Here is a 16,867-nt window from a genome sequence, read left to right as displayed (position 1 = left end):
TTAAGGGTCACGGGGGGGCTGGAGCCAATCCCAGCTAACATTGGGCGAGAGGCGGGGTACACCCTGGACAGGTCGCAAGCCTATCGCAGGACGGACAACCATTCACTCTCACATTCACTTTAGGTCAATTTAGAGTCTCCGATGAACCTAACCCCATTCTGCATGATTTTGGACTGTGGGAGGAAGCCGGAGAACCCGGAGAGAACCCACGCATACACGAGGAGAACATGCAAACTCCACACAGAAAGGCCCTGGTTGGTTTGAACCGGGATTCGAACCCAGAACCTTCTTGCTGTGAGGAGAAAGTGCTAACCACTACACCACCGTGCAGCCCTGCATGTGCTTTGTGTTGCAAAACCATTGTTTTTCAAGTAAAGTCCACCAGTAGGAATACCAGGAGGCTTTTCCTGTTGAAAAAAATTGCAGATGTCACAGTGTCCAGTGGTAACTGGTGTGTCTTCAGCATCATGTGAGAGTTCCTCCATGCAGTCATAAGTCTTATTGTGCATTCATTCCGTGTATGAATAATCAGAAAAATTGGTTCCTGACTTGAAAATTCACGTGACTAAAGCCGGAACAAGAACAGCCAAAATCTCGAGTTGCCTAGTTGCTGACGTCATACACACAGGACCATGGCAGAAGAAAGGGAGCGGTTGGTTGATGGTAAGACATTTTTTGATTTTTTTTGCTAACATTAAAACAAGTGCCTAACACCATACTTTTTAGGCAAACATTTTTATGATTATTATTATTTATTTTTTACAGTGTCGAGGTTTTCCAAATTCCGAAATTCACAACTCGGGACAGATGGGACCTTCCAAGGAGCACGTGAATGCACAATGAACTCCCATCATCACCAGCATGTTATGGTAAGGAACGAAAAATTTGGTGAGTTTGGCCCATGATAAATTTAGAGAAAGATATAGAGACTTGTGGGTGAATGGGTGGTAACGATTAACTTCCTGATGGAATTTATGCATGATTCATTTCTACCTTATTGGAGAACGACTCATTATCAGTGGCCAGAATTGACAGTAGAAAGTTTAAAATCCAACAATTGACAACGTCATGAGTGATGAACAAGGCACAAGGTACATGAGGAAACCAATCACATTGCAAACTCTATGCATACCAGATAAGTTCTGTACAGTTAACACTTTCTCGTCCCGGAACACGGCCACAACCGTAGCTCCCAAATGGATGCGATATGTGATATGGTGATGTGACCCTTTAAGAGGTCATCCTGCTTGGCAGTTGGGTTTTTAAAATTTCATGAAATAAATTACGTTTAATGACCTTGGAGCAGGGTCAGAAGTTAATGAGCAGTGAGGAAAAGTTCACAAAATGCCCATGAAATTAAAGTGATGCAAGAAATGCTTCAGCAATTAGGAGTAACTATTTCAGCCCGGTTGAGTTTTTGGGATTTAATTTTTTTTGTAAATTGAGTAGTCAAATATTCACACATGAATGTGACTCCTGACCTCTTTGGGCCACTTAAGTGAATTGTTGCAGCTTTTGATTTAGGCTTATGAGTTTTGACTTGAGAGTTGAACCTGCAAATAAGAAGTAAAAGTAACTGCTTGTATGTAGATATTATGGAATTATCATGAACATTAACACAAAAATATAAACCCTAGCAGTGAAAATTTAATATTTATTTGCAAAAACACAAATAAATTTTTATAAGTATTTTATAAGTCATGTATATATATATATATATATATATATATATATATATATATATATATATATATATATATATATATATATATATATATATATATATATATATATCCATAACACAAGAATATGGAAACACTTGAAAGGAGAGCAAAGGTATAAAAAAAGACTTACTTAACTTGGAGTTGTAACACATCTTTTTACCTGACTCCGTCACTTTGGCTGTGAGGGATCTTTGACACATGGGGGTAAAAAATGCTCGGATTTTTTTTTCATCAGTGTGTAAATAAAATCACCTTCAATCAGCTGCAGCCCTCTGATTTTTTGGGGGTTTGCTTGTATCCAATTAATACCGCTCTAGTGTCTCTGCTAATAAACAACATCTCTGCTCCTGAAGTGTTAATCCAACCCCTCACACATCACTGTGTCCACACACACACACACACACACACGCACACACACGCACACACACACACACACGAACGAACGCCCCTGCAGACGCACACTGTGAAACTACAACAAAGTCAACAGAGAGAAAATGAAAACTCAGGAAAGCAGAGGTGTGTTTACACTGTTGTATTTGTAGGATAGGTGAGCCCACTGAGAGTCAGACGGATGAACTGGCAGGACATGGGGCCGATCAGGAGCCTCATTAATAACCTATGCTTACTCACGAAACAGGGCCAGACAGGCGTACTGTATACGGAACGTCCCAGGCAAAAGTTTGAACCTTTACAAACAAACTTCTCGGGATAATGTTTGAACCAGTATGGAAAATCTCATTGTGATTGTAACGCCGCCTTGATTCATTCTCCACAGGAACAATATATACATCAGTATTCATGAGGGATTTGCTTTGAGCGTTTATGGCCAATCGCGGGACAGTTTGGGGCAAAGCACAAGTGCTCATATTCTCACGTTGATTTTCAGCTTTTGTGCGCATGTATGCTTTTATTGTAGATCCCACGCTCCAGGTCCCTGGATGGTGGAAGAAGCCAAGACCTCGTCCATGGAGTGTTTGGTGTACCAAAACTCATAATCTTCAGCAAACAGTGCCAACACACAGTCAAATATTAATCCCCAACACCTCCCACACCTCGGCTCCATCTGGTGTGCACACTGCTAGAGTCTAATGACATGAAGGCCAGTTCATAACTGGATCTAATTATAATCCACCACCCCTGGATATCTCAGGATATCTATGATAGTCCTGCCGTTGCATGGCTCAGTGGGGACTGGGCTCCAGTTTGGTCCATCTGCTGATCTGATCATCTTTAGTCTTTTCCCATGTGATGAGCTGCTCGGTGACGACTGAGTCCTGCCCCCTGTCAACGTCTCATCCTGTGTCTTGTGTGACCCATCAAATGGACAAGGCTGTATTCATCAAATTATCATTAACATGGCCATATCACTTTGTAAAAAATCAATCACCATCACCTGGAAACACGGAGATGTGTTGTTGTGAGTTTGTCACATGATTTAAATGAATTTCATATTTTCGAGAACACATTTGGCACATTTGTTTTCTTTTGCCAAATACATTGTGAGAGAAACATAATTGTTGCCTGAATTGTTACATTGAGTGACCAGGGGTTTTTAGTTTAGAAGAAGTGCTTCATGTTTGTAGGCTGGTGGTGGAGGTGGATGGTGGGCGTGCACCACGCAACACATTATGATCAGGATGAGATCATATTTTTTTGTTAAATACAGTGGAAAAAAACAAACGATTTCCATTGCCTGCTTAAAGTATTTTTTTTTTTTAATAATGATACAAAATTATTATTCTCAAACCAAATGTTGTGAGTGTCTAAACAAAATTATTTAGTTGCAACATGCAGATATTCACTTATGGACTTTTGATTTACAGTTTGAAATATTTAGTTTGGACTTGTTTTTCAATTGTATGGGATGCTATTATATATTTAGTCTCTGTGCTCCACTTCCCTGGTTTCCTCGTGTTCCTGATCCTGTTCTTCCCCCGTGTTTGTGTTTGTGCTTGTTTTTTTACTCTTTTGAGTTTTGGACTTTTAGTTTAGCAAGCAAGCATCATTTTTCCCACCAACACACTACCGCTACGAACTGTACCAGTTTTAGTTTTTTGTTTGACTGCTGGAACAGTCTTTTTTCAGTGTTAACTGTTACTGTGCGGTCCAGCAGATATCCTGCACAAATCAACCTGCGAAAAACATCAGACAATATAATGCATTGTATGGCCAGATTTGTTTATTGTGGCTTTATCATTGTGCTTGTAGCATTGTCAACACATCATGCATAGACGGTGTGACGATGCGTAAAGCACTCAACAAAATCGTGGACAAAATAGCACATTTTGCAAACAGGATAACGAAAGCGATGCGATGTTAAGGAAAAGGTTCACAAATATAATTGAAACTTTACCATAATTATTCCTGCATTTGTGGCAATTCAATGCGTTTTTTAAGAAACCTGATCACTCCGGTTCAGGGAGATGACTGTAATTCTATTGCTGCTGCTGACACAAAGCCGCCAAGAGGAGATGCTGATAAACAACAATCACCTCTTCTCCACCGTCTCGCCCTGTATTCATCTGATCTTAATGCGTGACAGGACAGCCTCTCCGGTAGTCATTGTCTATTATGACTTTAATTTGACTGCAATATGCTATGTAAGTGGAATAATTACATCTTTGGCTCTCAGTCTGGCAGGCGCTAAGCTGTCCACAGCCATTTGTTAGGCCTCTGCTGGGCCTTTCGATAACAGCTCAAACGGAGGGGAGAGGATGGCGAGTCATGGTGCTCTTTAATAACAAGAGTATCTGTTTACTGAGCATCCAGTACATTGTGTAGATAGCAGTGTGAGATTAAATGGCTTCAAACCTCATGAAGGTCCCCTGCATGCTTTGAATTAAACTTGATCAAATTGCTGTCCAGAGTCATTAAAATCCCTGAAGTAGTTCTGTTTCTTCTGAGTGCCAACTTTCGAGTGTAACATGGGGACAATTGGTGCGTGCAAAACTCAAATTGAAAAAAATAATTGGCCCTCAGAAATATTGAATTCCACTTTTATGTTCTTCATCACAAACTCGTCGTGCCCACGTATAGCTTCAGACATGCAGTTTTGTCCGCTGTGTAGAGGCATTACATACTTAAAATCATGTCCAGTGCAGTTTGCAGGACAACACCTGATAATCCAGGACACCAAATGTCCAGTTTGCAGAGGATGACGCAGCGAGAAGCCGCTGCCAGGCCAGAGTTGAGTCATTGGTTCAGCTCTTTCTTTGGGCTGAGCCCTGCTGCCAAGAGCAATTAGAGCTGAGGTCCAGATGGTCCACTACAATACAGAAACAACACTTTCCCAATGGAAATGAACCAATATTCAGTAACGTAACAGTCCCAGAGATGTCGGTTTGAAGTGGACTTGTATTTCCTTATTTCACTGGACATCATAAAGAGGGTAAAGGTGGATAGAAATGCTTCAGGTGCAGGCATAAGCAGTCCATAAATATCCCTGCCATAGCAAGATTTCGACAGGACAGAATTTGCAGACCTGCTCTGGTAACGGTCACCTCATCTCTACCTGCTAAGCTAATCCTGTCTTGACTAATATCAAGTAAAGGCTTTGCAGGAATTACAATTTAGAAACCCCTCTTGATGTCCATTAGCACGGACAGATGGCGTATGATGATGCAATTATTAAACATGAACTTCATATTGCGCACAGTGAATAAAGATAAGTACATCTCTGGATCTCATTAGTTTCCATTAGATTCAATCAACGGTTGAGAATGGTTTAATCTGTGAATTTCTGAGTCTGTTTAAATAACTGATTCCGTTAATCATGTCATTTTGGTTCCATTCCCATCAGCTCCATTTCCGCCATGACTGTCCTGCTGATGAAGACAAAGCAGCTGTGAGAAGCAGCGAGCAAATACCACATGGCTGCAGAAGAAATATGGCCAAAGCTTCACCCCACGGGGACACAGACACAACACCATCGGACGCACGCTGAACTGGTAAGTGATGCTGTCGCTCAGGCGTTATAGCGCAGCCGCAGAACTACTTATCTACTTACCAACTCCAACAGTTGATAATCTGGAGATACCCTCCCAAGTAATACTCCCGACAAGTTTGGTGAAGTTTCGTCCATGTGTTTTTCGACTTATTTTCTACACACACACACACACACACACACAGACGGGGTTGAAAACAATACCCTGCTCCCCCGGCTGTGCCGGCCAACAAAAACGAAAGAACACTGACTACTGGTTTCTTATGGGAAACTAGCTCCTGTGCTCTCCATCCATCCCAACCTCCTCCCAGCTTCCTGCTTCGCTCCCGTCATTACTGCAGACACAAGGGGTCACCTAGCTATAAAATGTGAGTATGGGCCGTCATAAGCCGAACAGACAACTTATGAGGACAGTTGAGTTCAGAGGCTGAACTAGGGGCGATTCTTCCAAAGAACATCTAATATTTCCCAAGAAAAACGGCAACAAGAACCAAGGAACCTGCTAAGCATGTGTGTGCGCGCTTGTGTGTCTTTGCGAACATGCGCGCTGGTGCTTTGTTCAAAATGCAGAGGACTATCACGTGCACTGAAGAAAAGAATCCTTCTCCAAACCTCACCGACACTGCCACAGAACTGTAGCTGCACAAGTCCAACCTTGAAAATACTGTTATTCACTGGTTGAACTTTCCCGCTGCATTGTGTCCTTTCAGTTCCTTTTTCATGGATCATTGCGAGCTCACTGTTTGACTAACACTATCGAATAAATATGAATACAAAGTCAAGTCTAAATCCAATAATAGGCAAATAAACAAGTGACTTCAACTGCAATGCAGTGTAATTAGCATTTGAAATATATATATATATTTATTTATTATTATTTTTTTTTTTTTGTTAAACTTCCACAATGTTTGAGCCTAGGAGAGAGAGAGAGAGAGAGAGAGAGTGAGTAGAAAAAGTGGTCAAAATCAATGCAGCAGAGGCTGACTAGACTTTTGAGTGTCCAATATTGTAGAAGCTGCAAATACAAAGGATCCAAAATGCCCCATAATTCCATCTTCCATCGAGCCCTTCCTTCCTGGCAAACGTCCTGGTCTTTCAAGCACCGTACATCAGGCTTGTGAGGCAGGCGCTTGTAATTTCCAAGGCCAAGCAAAAAATAGTTTGTGCTGGAAACACAGGGATGATCGGAAACGTATGAATGCAATTTCATAATGAACTGTTCTAATTTCTTTGTTTAAACCCTGCGTTAGTGACCAGTGTGTCCGTTGTGAGTGTTTGAATCCTATGGCAGAGCCTCTGTGAAAAAGATCATGCCTGCTCAGCAAAACGCTCTTAAGGTAATAAAGAAGATTTCTCAAGGGTAATGGCTGAAATTAGCTCATCACAGTAGTAAAAGAAGGGGCTCACCTTATTAGGTCTATCTCCACTTTCTGCCTAATGTAGTGTGGAGAAAGGCTCATGCAAATGCAGTGTAAATCCAGCTATAGCTCCATCGGCTTCAGCCGTTGCCCTCCCTCCATAACGCTGCCTGTTCTGACGGAGAACAAGCATTCAAAGCATGTTCTGCTGTCGCAACGAGAGTGGGGCTTTACATAAACAAGTGGGGGAAATTGCCTAATACCTCAAACACGTTTACTTCTGTGCGAATTTCCCTCGCACCATCTTTATTAAGCTTGTCGGGGACAAACACGAGTTTAACCTGTAGGAAATTAGTCTCGGCGAGGAATTATTGATGCCGCTTTGATGTAAACACTCGCCTCTGAAGGGGCTGGAGATTGTTTTCAGGATTCAAAGAGGGGCTGTTTCCTCAGTGCACCAAATGAAATTGAGCGTGATTATTGCCGAGGTTTCTTCTACATCATCCAGACGTTTGCGCTTCTAACGCGAGGCAAGATGAACAACGTGGGAAATTAAAGCTGCATTTTGCTCGCGGCCCCTCGGCCCTGTGATCTTAGGACCACTCCCCACCACAACACACACACACACCCTCATCATAACGCTGGTATCCTCAGCCTGCCAGTCTTGTTAGGTATTCTGCTGCAGTCATTCCATTTCAGGCAGGGCATGGCATCTCGACTGACCAGGAATACTCCATCCACAGCGATGCACACATCATTAAATCTTCATGATGAATAATTCAACTGCCTGCCATTGTCATTATATGTGTATCAATGCACCTCGTGTGTGTGTGTGTGTGTGTGTGTGTGTGTGTGTGTGTGTGTGTGTGTGTGTGTGTGTGTGTGTGTGTGTGTGTGTGTGTGTGTGTGTGTGTGTGTGTGTGTGTGTGTGTGTGTGTGTGTGTGTGTGTGTGTGTGTGTGTGTGTGTGTGTGTAGCAGGGGCTGAATCAAAGGGCAGTAATGGAGGGTTGAGCATATAGTGGTTTTATTTTTACCCTCCATCATAGAGACCCATGTATTTGAATTTGAATGCATGTGTTGGAGACCAACATGCTGAGAGCGTCTGCACCAGGACAATGCCAGATAACATTTAATATTCATGACAATTTAAGACGCCGTCAAGGTTAAAGTTTGAGTTATCAATAAAATAAATGAAAAAGTCCAACCGGAGCAAAAAAAAAAAAAAAAGAAGACACGTACTGATTGAAATCTGCTTGAAACATGTTCGTTGTTACTTTCAGCCCCGCCTGCTCGATTTCAGCCAAGTGTTGATCCTCTCCAGGTCACACAAAGTTCCACGGCCCAGTTGAAGCATTGTACAAATAGAAGCTCGGTAAGAGTGAGGTTTTAGTTAACTGTTTTCACTCCAGAGATGAAACCGCTCGTGGGAGGAGGGCAAACCGTTTTATTTGTCTCCGAGAACAACACAGGATTAATCGGCGCACAGTGTTGTGACAGTTCTCACCCTGATCCATCGTTTGTCACTGACAAAGCAGAAATGAGCAGTTGTTAGAGATCTCAATCTGAGTGGCATGGAGTTAACTTGGCTGTCGGACATTTTTACAATTGGAAGAGGCGCAAAGAAAATGCTGCTGCAGTTGATCTTCTCTGTTACATCTCAGCCACAGTTGTCCCTTAGCAACTACATGTTCTAAGCCTTTGACCAGTGAGGGTTTGCCGAGTGCACGTGCTCTTCTCCAGATTTGCCTGAAATAGAAAGAAAGGGAGAGGTGCAGATATTTATCTCCGACCTGTTTGTGGTCTCACCCAGCTCGTCTCTCTCAACTGAATCCGAGGACCATTCATTTTTAATGGAGAGCCTTCAAAAAGAAAAGAAAAAAATGGCTTTCTGTTTCTGTCTTCCAAGCCACAGTGAAACGGGAAGATATGAATAAATTAGCTGTAGGACTTGGTTTTCTTGAGGCAGAGCAATAAGAGAAGTGTTTATGCCGAGCTGGAGGCATTGGATTATAATTATTTATGAGAACAGGACATTCAGATGCGCAGATACATGGTACCATAATAAGGATTATTTCTGATATTTTTATGGCACAGTGGTTGTCGAGGCTTGGCTGAATTGATGCATACAGGCGTACAGAGTGTCACTGATGATTATAGCTTTTGTGTAATTCACGTTTTTCAACATTGCAGGTTACTATAGCATTTTAAATCATCAGTGATGTAGTCCAGACAGGTTTATTTTACTGAGCAAACATGAATAATTGCTTTAGCCCCTTCCAGAAATGCACGTTGTTATTACTTGTATATTTGATGACAATTTAACATGTTGGTCTCATATTTGTGCCACTGAGTTAATGATGATACGAGATTGGACCCAGAAGCATCTCCGACATTCGACACGGCACAAATCTAATTGAATTCATATTGTTCCGCTTTTCATATCACCGCAACACATATCCACATCGATGCAAACAGAAAGTGCAAAATATTGTACATCTGAAAAGGTCTTCAGAATCATTTTTCTATGAAGTTGGACAATTCGTCCGTCCACCTGAGTCAGTCAGATGTGGGATGAACCTGGATCACTGGGAGAGAAGTGACACTAAGGAGAACAACATTTTCATGTTTTCATTTTTGTTTTCAAATACTGTTTCTTCTTATCACGGATCTTATCATACATTTGGCCGTACATAAATGGGTGGTGCATGTTTATTCTGTGTTTATTTCCAGCAAATTGCAAACACCACTTTACTGTTCTGGGGAAAGCGGTCACACCCCGTGACAAAAACCTTTACAATTCAAAACACAAACCAAGTTTGTGATTGCAGATGAAATGACGAAGGCTTCCCGTGTTGCACTCTTGACTCTGGCTGCGAAAACGTGATTTATACTCAGCTATTCTTGCTACTGTGGAAAGCCAATACGTGCAAACCTGCTTTTAGAGAGTACAGTGTCATTTAGACCTTCCTAGGCATGAATAATTCAGGGATTCCCTCAGATAACTGAAAAAAATGATTTCCTGTACTCAGCATTGGTCTTAAAATGCCGCCCCCCCCCCCCTATAACTACACCAACACAAAACGTAGCATAGCATGTGCACATAGTCATAGGCAGGTAAGGATAATTATTGAGTATATAAATCAAGAGAAGACATAAGCCAACACTAAATATGGTAAGTAGTCTTTGATGTTAATAATACAATAAGTATATACGTAAGAGTCTGAAGAGCATGATGGTAGTACATATTGCACAGTATGAAGTAAATGCATTATATATGCTATGGATGTGAGGGCATTACTGGAGGTCAAACCCAGTGTTAGGTTTGATAAACCGGGCCCTCTGGTGCTGTACACTGTGTGTTGTCAGTGTGAGATGCCTGTTTGCTAAATAAAAGATGAGCAACGTCTCTTTACACTTTGGCCACATGCTTTAATAGTGACGACTGCAATGCTCGGGGCAATTATACTGCTGTTGAGGCTTCAGTTATGACTGTGTGTGTTTGTGCCAACGGGGAGAATCTTGAATATTCAAAATTGCTTTCGAAGACATGAGACTAGGTCGAACTTAAATCTGCTTTGGCTAATAAATACGTGTTTCTCAAGTGTGAAAAGTGGATTCTGCTGGATACTACTGTTTGCATAATAATGAGGGATTTGGCGTTGAAATCCCTTGTCGCTTATGAAGTTACTAAAAGGTTTGTAATAATTGAATAAGATTTATTGATAAGGAAAAATTGAAAACCACGTGGAAGTAGGAAAACATAGACTGCTGAGCTCCTGTGTAGTTTCAGCCTGTAGAGGTGTTTATTCCCAAAATGATTTATGCTAATATTGGGCTAAATGGGGTGTGAATGCAACATTTTCCCCCTAAGTTTTGGCTCATTGGAAGATCTATGTGTGAGAGCGCCTCAGCCTGCAGATGGTCCAGGCCGAGCAGCCTCCCCGACAGGTGGGTGAGCCGCTCTCCTAATTGATATCCCCGTTGTTCCTCCTTGGTCGAGCATGCATCAGTAATCTCAGTGGAGGAAAGCCCCCCGCAAATGAATATGTTACCACTCACAAAGAATAAACCTGCCAGCACTTTACGTCTTCCTGATGTATAGTCAGCGGAGATGGAATGGACTGTGATTATAGTCTCATATCTTATTTCGGCGCCTAAATCTTTTGAGAACTGTTCACCTTGTGCATCACTATTGCTCTGTCAGACTCTCAGAGGAATTTTGCAATAACATTGCATAAATAATTCAAAATCATTTATTGGCTAAGCACTTTATATGTACAGGAATACATCTTGGGAGCACCGGAAGCTGAGCACAGACTCTGGAATGCATATTGCGATGTGTGGACAAAAAAAAGAATTGACATGGACATTTTATGGAGTGCATGCACCGCACCGCCTCCCCCTTACAATATCAGGGACAGCTTATGCTGAACTTAAAGCCGCACTAATCAATATTTTTGTATTAACAGTGGATCAAATGATTGATGTGTAATAAGAAAGGGATCACTTGGCATGATAAACCCACAAAGAGACAATTATCAGCTGATTCACTTGGTTTCCCCTCAGCTTTGTTCAGCTTCACACACACACACCTCCACTGATCCCACTGTAAGCAGCCTGACAAAGTAACCAACAAGCTGCAAGTCCGGATATTTCCCTGAACTTTTCCTGAGGGGTCCCTGATAAGATAGGCAGAAAATGTCAGAGGGAGCCCATGCACAGCATGGAACACAAAGAATACAGCAGGTTAGAGGGTCAAAAGGAGATTTTGTTTTCAAAGAGCGAGAGCAGTCATTCATAGCACTACTCTAAATTTCAGTGGCACGAGGAGGAAATTATACGTCTGTTGGCAGGTGTCTGTGGAACAGTGCCTGCAGTATTTACAAAAGCCACTATTTCTATCTGCAGCAGATGTGTCGTTCCCAGCATACACGTCAGTCAAAGGGAATGCTTCGGAAAACATCCTTGTGCAGCCCCCACTTTGTGACCTTGTTTTTTTCTTTCATGAAAAGAATAGCGTCCCCAGGTGCTCCAGATGTAGACCAGTTGAAATTGCAGAGCGGAGTGCATCTCTCAAGGAGGACCATTTAACCCGGTTCAGGTGGCAGCCCACAAATTATTCAGGGATGGATGCCGAGGTGCGTTCGCACGTCGGTGTCACCGAGCGTTCACGACCTATAGCTTGCTCCGCTCAGGCGGACTCCCCCGCACGGAGCCCGGGGAGATAGTGACACCTGTTAATTTGAATGTGACTGCGTGGGTGTTTGCATGAGGGGCATCAGAATTGTTTGTGGTCAGTGTTCACAGGCTTTCGTGCGACATTGTTCGGATTAACATTTTGTCCTACAGCGTAGAGGAAATGAATCATTCAAGTACTTTTTCTCTCAGAAATGAAGTAGCAGTAGTGTTGTTTGTCGCAAAACATAAGCTTTTTCACTGTTGAATCACATGAAATGAAACCACATTCTTTTACACTGTGGCTTTTCAGCAATAAACATTGAATATATTTAGATTTAGTAATTATACTTATACAGGAGCAGAGGTCAGTGGCTCAGTCCAGCATTAGGGATTCAGAGGCAATGATGCATATAATTAGTGCCACTGTTTGCAATTTTATCTCATTAATATCACAATTTACTGCTCACTCTCGTGAAGCCACATCAGACCTGTGTTGAGTTACTGCCAATGCACAACAGCACATTTCCTACTGCTTCTCATATTAAAGGAATTCAATTAGTGACAGAGTGGCAACCCAGCATGGCGTCACCGGTTAAATGGGGAACTGCAGTTTTGAAGCCTTGAGTACGGTGGCCCTGAAGTGCAAAATCACAACGGCGAAAGACTAAACCCAACGCCAAAAGAAAAAAACGCAAAGCGCCGAAAGTCCGGTAAAGTTAAAAAGATATTGACAGATTCTGACTTTCCAGTTCAATAACGTGTAAACGAAACGTTCTATAAACACAAGTGGAGCCTCTTCCCAATCAGAATTGTGTACACAATGAGCTACAGTAACATTTTCATCCAAGTGACCTGAATTCCGGGCTGGAGGAATAACATGTGTCTCTATGTGCAGCGGCAGCGACACGGGTGTGAGGCGAGTGCCCAGGGACCGTCTGCAAAGTGCAACGCCAAAGACGAGCTCCACAAAAAAATCAACAGGTTCACTGCTCTTAACTGTTGTCTTACCAAAATCACACCAGACAAAGATGAACTTCCCATGGTCACACTACAGCTCGTATTTTGGACAAAAACTGCTGCGCCCTAATTTTGGTGACTCTGCACTGTACTGTAGCAAAGTTATTAAAAATTATTTCAAATAGAAATTCACCAAAATTATCTTAAAGCATTTCGTGTGCAAAATAAGTGTTTAGTCTTTCGGCGTTGTGTTTTGTCTTTCGGCGTTGTGTTTTTTCTTTTGCGCGGTGTTTTAGTCTTTCGGCGTTGTGTTTAGTCTTTGGCGTTGTGATTTGCACTTCAGGGCCACCGTATTTGAGTTTATCATTTTGGCCAGCACCATCTTTTTTCTCATAGACTTCTATAGAAACTGACTCTCTTTTTGCGACCAGTGCAGTCACCCCCTGCTGGTCATTCGAGAGAATACAGGATTCAGGCACTTGCACATGGTCTTCACTTTCCGCACTGTGTGACTACATCCAATTTTATATACAGTCTACAGTGAAGTGACTGACTGCGTGGCTTTTATTGTGAAGAGTTCAGCACTGACCTCAACCATTAACCAAAATCTGTCAACAAAAGAAGACAGTCATTGCAGGTGATAGACTCCACGCGCACTCAGCAGGGTAAGCAACTGCACTGCACCCTGCTCAAGCCACGATGGAGAAAGTTAATTACTGTCTGACCTCATTACACCAGTTCTTTATGTTACTCTTCTGTGTGTTTCTGACAAAGTGCCTGATCAAGGAGTGTTTGCTTGCACCAGGATAATGGGGACTGCAGTGTTAACAGTTACCCCAGTGTGTTCACAAAAAACTGATATTCTATTGGTGCCAACATTAATCAGCATACATGTATCTTAAACCCCATTTTATAAAGGGGTTTTATTGCAGCCCATCAAGGTAGCAAGAGCGGAAGAAGAGATTTTCTATTCACTGCCCTCAACACTAAACTATAATATGGGTAAAACTCAGTGGACCCTGCGAACATGCACTGTTAAACATTAAAGCCGCATTAATACAGACTCCTCCATCCCTCCCTTTCCAGAACATGGAACTGTGGACACAGTATTAAAATTCTCCCCCACGCATTGATCACACTCCCCATCAGGAGAGGAGGCTACAACCAGGTTCTGCTGCTCAGGGCAGAAGCCAAATGGATTTTTGATCTGGGCACGAAAACACCAGACAGACGAAGAACGAAGATCTCTTCGTCTTGTATTTACTAGTTTGCCATATGGTCATTTCAAATAATGCAAGTAATTGAACCATATTATATTATTTTGTGTGGGTTTATATTATTTCATGAGATCTGCACTGAAATGATATTGCTTATCAACTTAAAAACATATATATATATATATATATATATATATATATATATATATATATATATACTTCAGTTGGTAACACACAAATCAATTAGTTTTCAGTTGTCTTGACTTTAAAGTGGAGCAAACTTAATAAATTTGTGTGTTACCAATTGAGGTAATTTATAAAGTGGGTAAACAATCTTCTTTTTCCGTGTGTTCCAGGACATCAATGAACCACAAATTAATGAAAGCTTAAGGTGGCACTAAGTTCCCTATTATTTTAATAAGTTGAAATGCTCAGGGAAATTATATTCAAAGTTTCATAAAGGTTTGAATGGAAACTCAATGAGTATGTAATCGATTTCAAAAAGGATAGATTGAATTGGAAGAAACGACTTCATGTTTTCTGCAGGATCACAAGAGGGAGGACCGTAAAGGCAGCAAAGCGGTTGACTAATGAGGCTTTTTGCAATCCGTTTTTAGCAACAAGCATATGGTTGATTTAATCACGTCAACGGCACTTGTGGTTGTGCAACAGAGTGACACTTCACATTGTTTTGATTTGTTTTGTGGTTGAGGGAACAATCACTCTCTAATCAAGTGGATTGTAATCTGTGGGAGTCGCTCTTCATGGTAAATGAGATCAACATGACGATGTGTTTCTCAGCAGGCAAAAAGTCTAAATCACCCATCATCATCTTAATGTAACACTGCGTGTGTATGCATTTCATGCGAATATCCTTCGTGAGTTAGAATACCTTAGTTATTACGATGAATGCTTCCATGATTTGTTAGTTTGAAGGCGAATCGTGTTTCGGTGAATGTTTGCCGCCGTACAATCAAGCCAGCAGAATGTACCTGACAAACAGTGATACTGGTGATGTGTCCCTGGTGTATCAATCAGGTCATTTAACAGTTCACGATGGCTTTCGTCGAATTCATGCATAAGTGTACAGTCTTCATGGTTTAGACCTTGATGGTTTGGACTAATACACAGAGTAGCCTGTTAATTATATCATGAGGTTAGCCTATGACTTCATGCACATGCTGTTGAACACAAATGAGAAAATAAATAAAGCCAAAAGATATACTGAACGTGGTGTCTGCCACCCTGGGAGTTTGCACTTCAATTACTGTATGCAAATATCTTAGAATGTGAAGCAAATATAGCTTTTTTCCAGTGATGCCTAACTCAGCTACCTGCCTCAGTTTCATGACTGGATTACGAGAAAATGAGGCCCTAGGCAAAGACGCACACACACGCACACACACACACACACACACACACACTGTAGGCAACGCACCTATAGTAGCAAGACATTCAGAGTCTCTTTGTCTGGATGTTTCAGTTTGCATCTCCTTTTTAACCTTTTACTGTCTCTCTGTAGTCGTATTGTGTCTCTTTGTAGTGTTTTTTTTCTCTGTAGTTGTATGTCACTTTGTTCTAGTATTGTTTCTCTTTGTAGACTTTCTGTTTCTCTTTCAGGGACGTTTTGCAGGTGAACCATATTCTCAGGTGCTGCTATTGATTCAACTTTTGTTCAATAACAGTAAATCACTGGGTTCACCAAAGACCGGTATCAGTGAATTACACGTCACTCCTAGAACTCATTCAACGGCCATCTTTTAAGATTTGAGTCATGCAATATTGCAAGGCTGACTTTAATAGTGGGTTATTCATTAAACCAGGGGGGAATCCAGATACGACGGAGTCCAATTCTTGATCCACAGTGTTTGTAGAGTCTAGGGGGCCAGCGTGGCTAAGAGGCAGTCTGAGCGTGGCAGGCAAATGGGGCTGGTGCAGGTGATCCTGGCCAGAGAAAGATAAGGGCTTCGGGTGAGGCAGGCACAGAAGCACAAAAAGCTTTTCCAAAACTCCACAATTTTCATACAAGAGTTGGCCGAGGCTCCAGCGCCGCAGGGCGTTGAACGTGCTGGCAGCGTGGTTGTGTTAGAGCTGGTTCTTTTTTATGGGCCGGCAGGAGGGAGTTGATTGATGAGTGAATTGCAGGTGCTTGAGTGAATTGGCAGGAGATGAGGAAGACCGGAAGCCACGCCCTGCCAGCAGCGCACACACTGACAGGGAAACAAGCCGAGCGGGGACAGACAAGAGCAGAGACACACACACATACGGGCAGAGAATCCAGAAGCCGTCCAAAAACACTCAGATATCCATGGCCCCAACTTCATCCCCTCGATTTTCACACTCGGGGCCAATCAAAGTCTCAATGCTCTTTCAGGGAAAGCTAAAATAAAAATGAATTTTTCAAGCAATGAAATTACATGCAGAGTCAATGTGGTTGTGCGAATAGCGGGGATAGTGCGAATGACGCGACACAAATCACATGACGATGC

The 16,867-nt window shown here is 42.0% G+C and overlaps 1 protein-coding gene across 1 annotated transcript in view; it reads left to right on the top strand.

The window, feature by feature from the left end:
• Nucleotides 1–311: 311 nt before the first annotated feature.
• The window catches only part of LOC118284052 (heparan sulfate glucosamine 3-O-sulfotransferase 1-like), a 51,843-nt gene continuing 35,287 nt past the window's right edge, over nucleotides 312–16,867 (top strand). Inside the window, exons 1-3 of the mRNA XM_035606649.2 lie at nucleotides 312–663; nucleotides 766–869; nucleotides 5,524–5,671. The gene's annotated coding sequence lies outside the window, so the exon portion shown is untranslated. The remainder of the gene's footprint in view (nucleotides 664–765; nucleotides 870–5,523; nucleotides 5,672–16,867) is intronic.

This window comes from Scophthalmus maximus, chromosome 10 (genome assembly GCF_022379125.1).
Source record: "Scophthalmus maximus strain ysfricsl-2021 chromosome 10, ASM2237912v1, whole genome shotgun sequence".
NCBI classification, from domain to species: Eukaryota; Metazoa; Chordata; class Actinopteri; order Pleuronectiformes; family Scophthalmidae; genus Scophthalmus; species Scophthalmus maximus.
The sequence above is the reverse complement of the archived record's forward strand: the minus strand, read 5'-3'. Positions and strand labels throughout refer to the sequence as shown.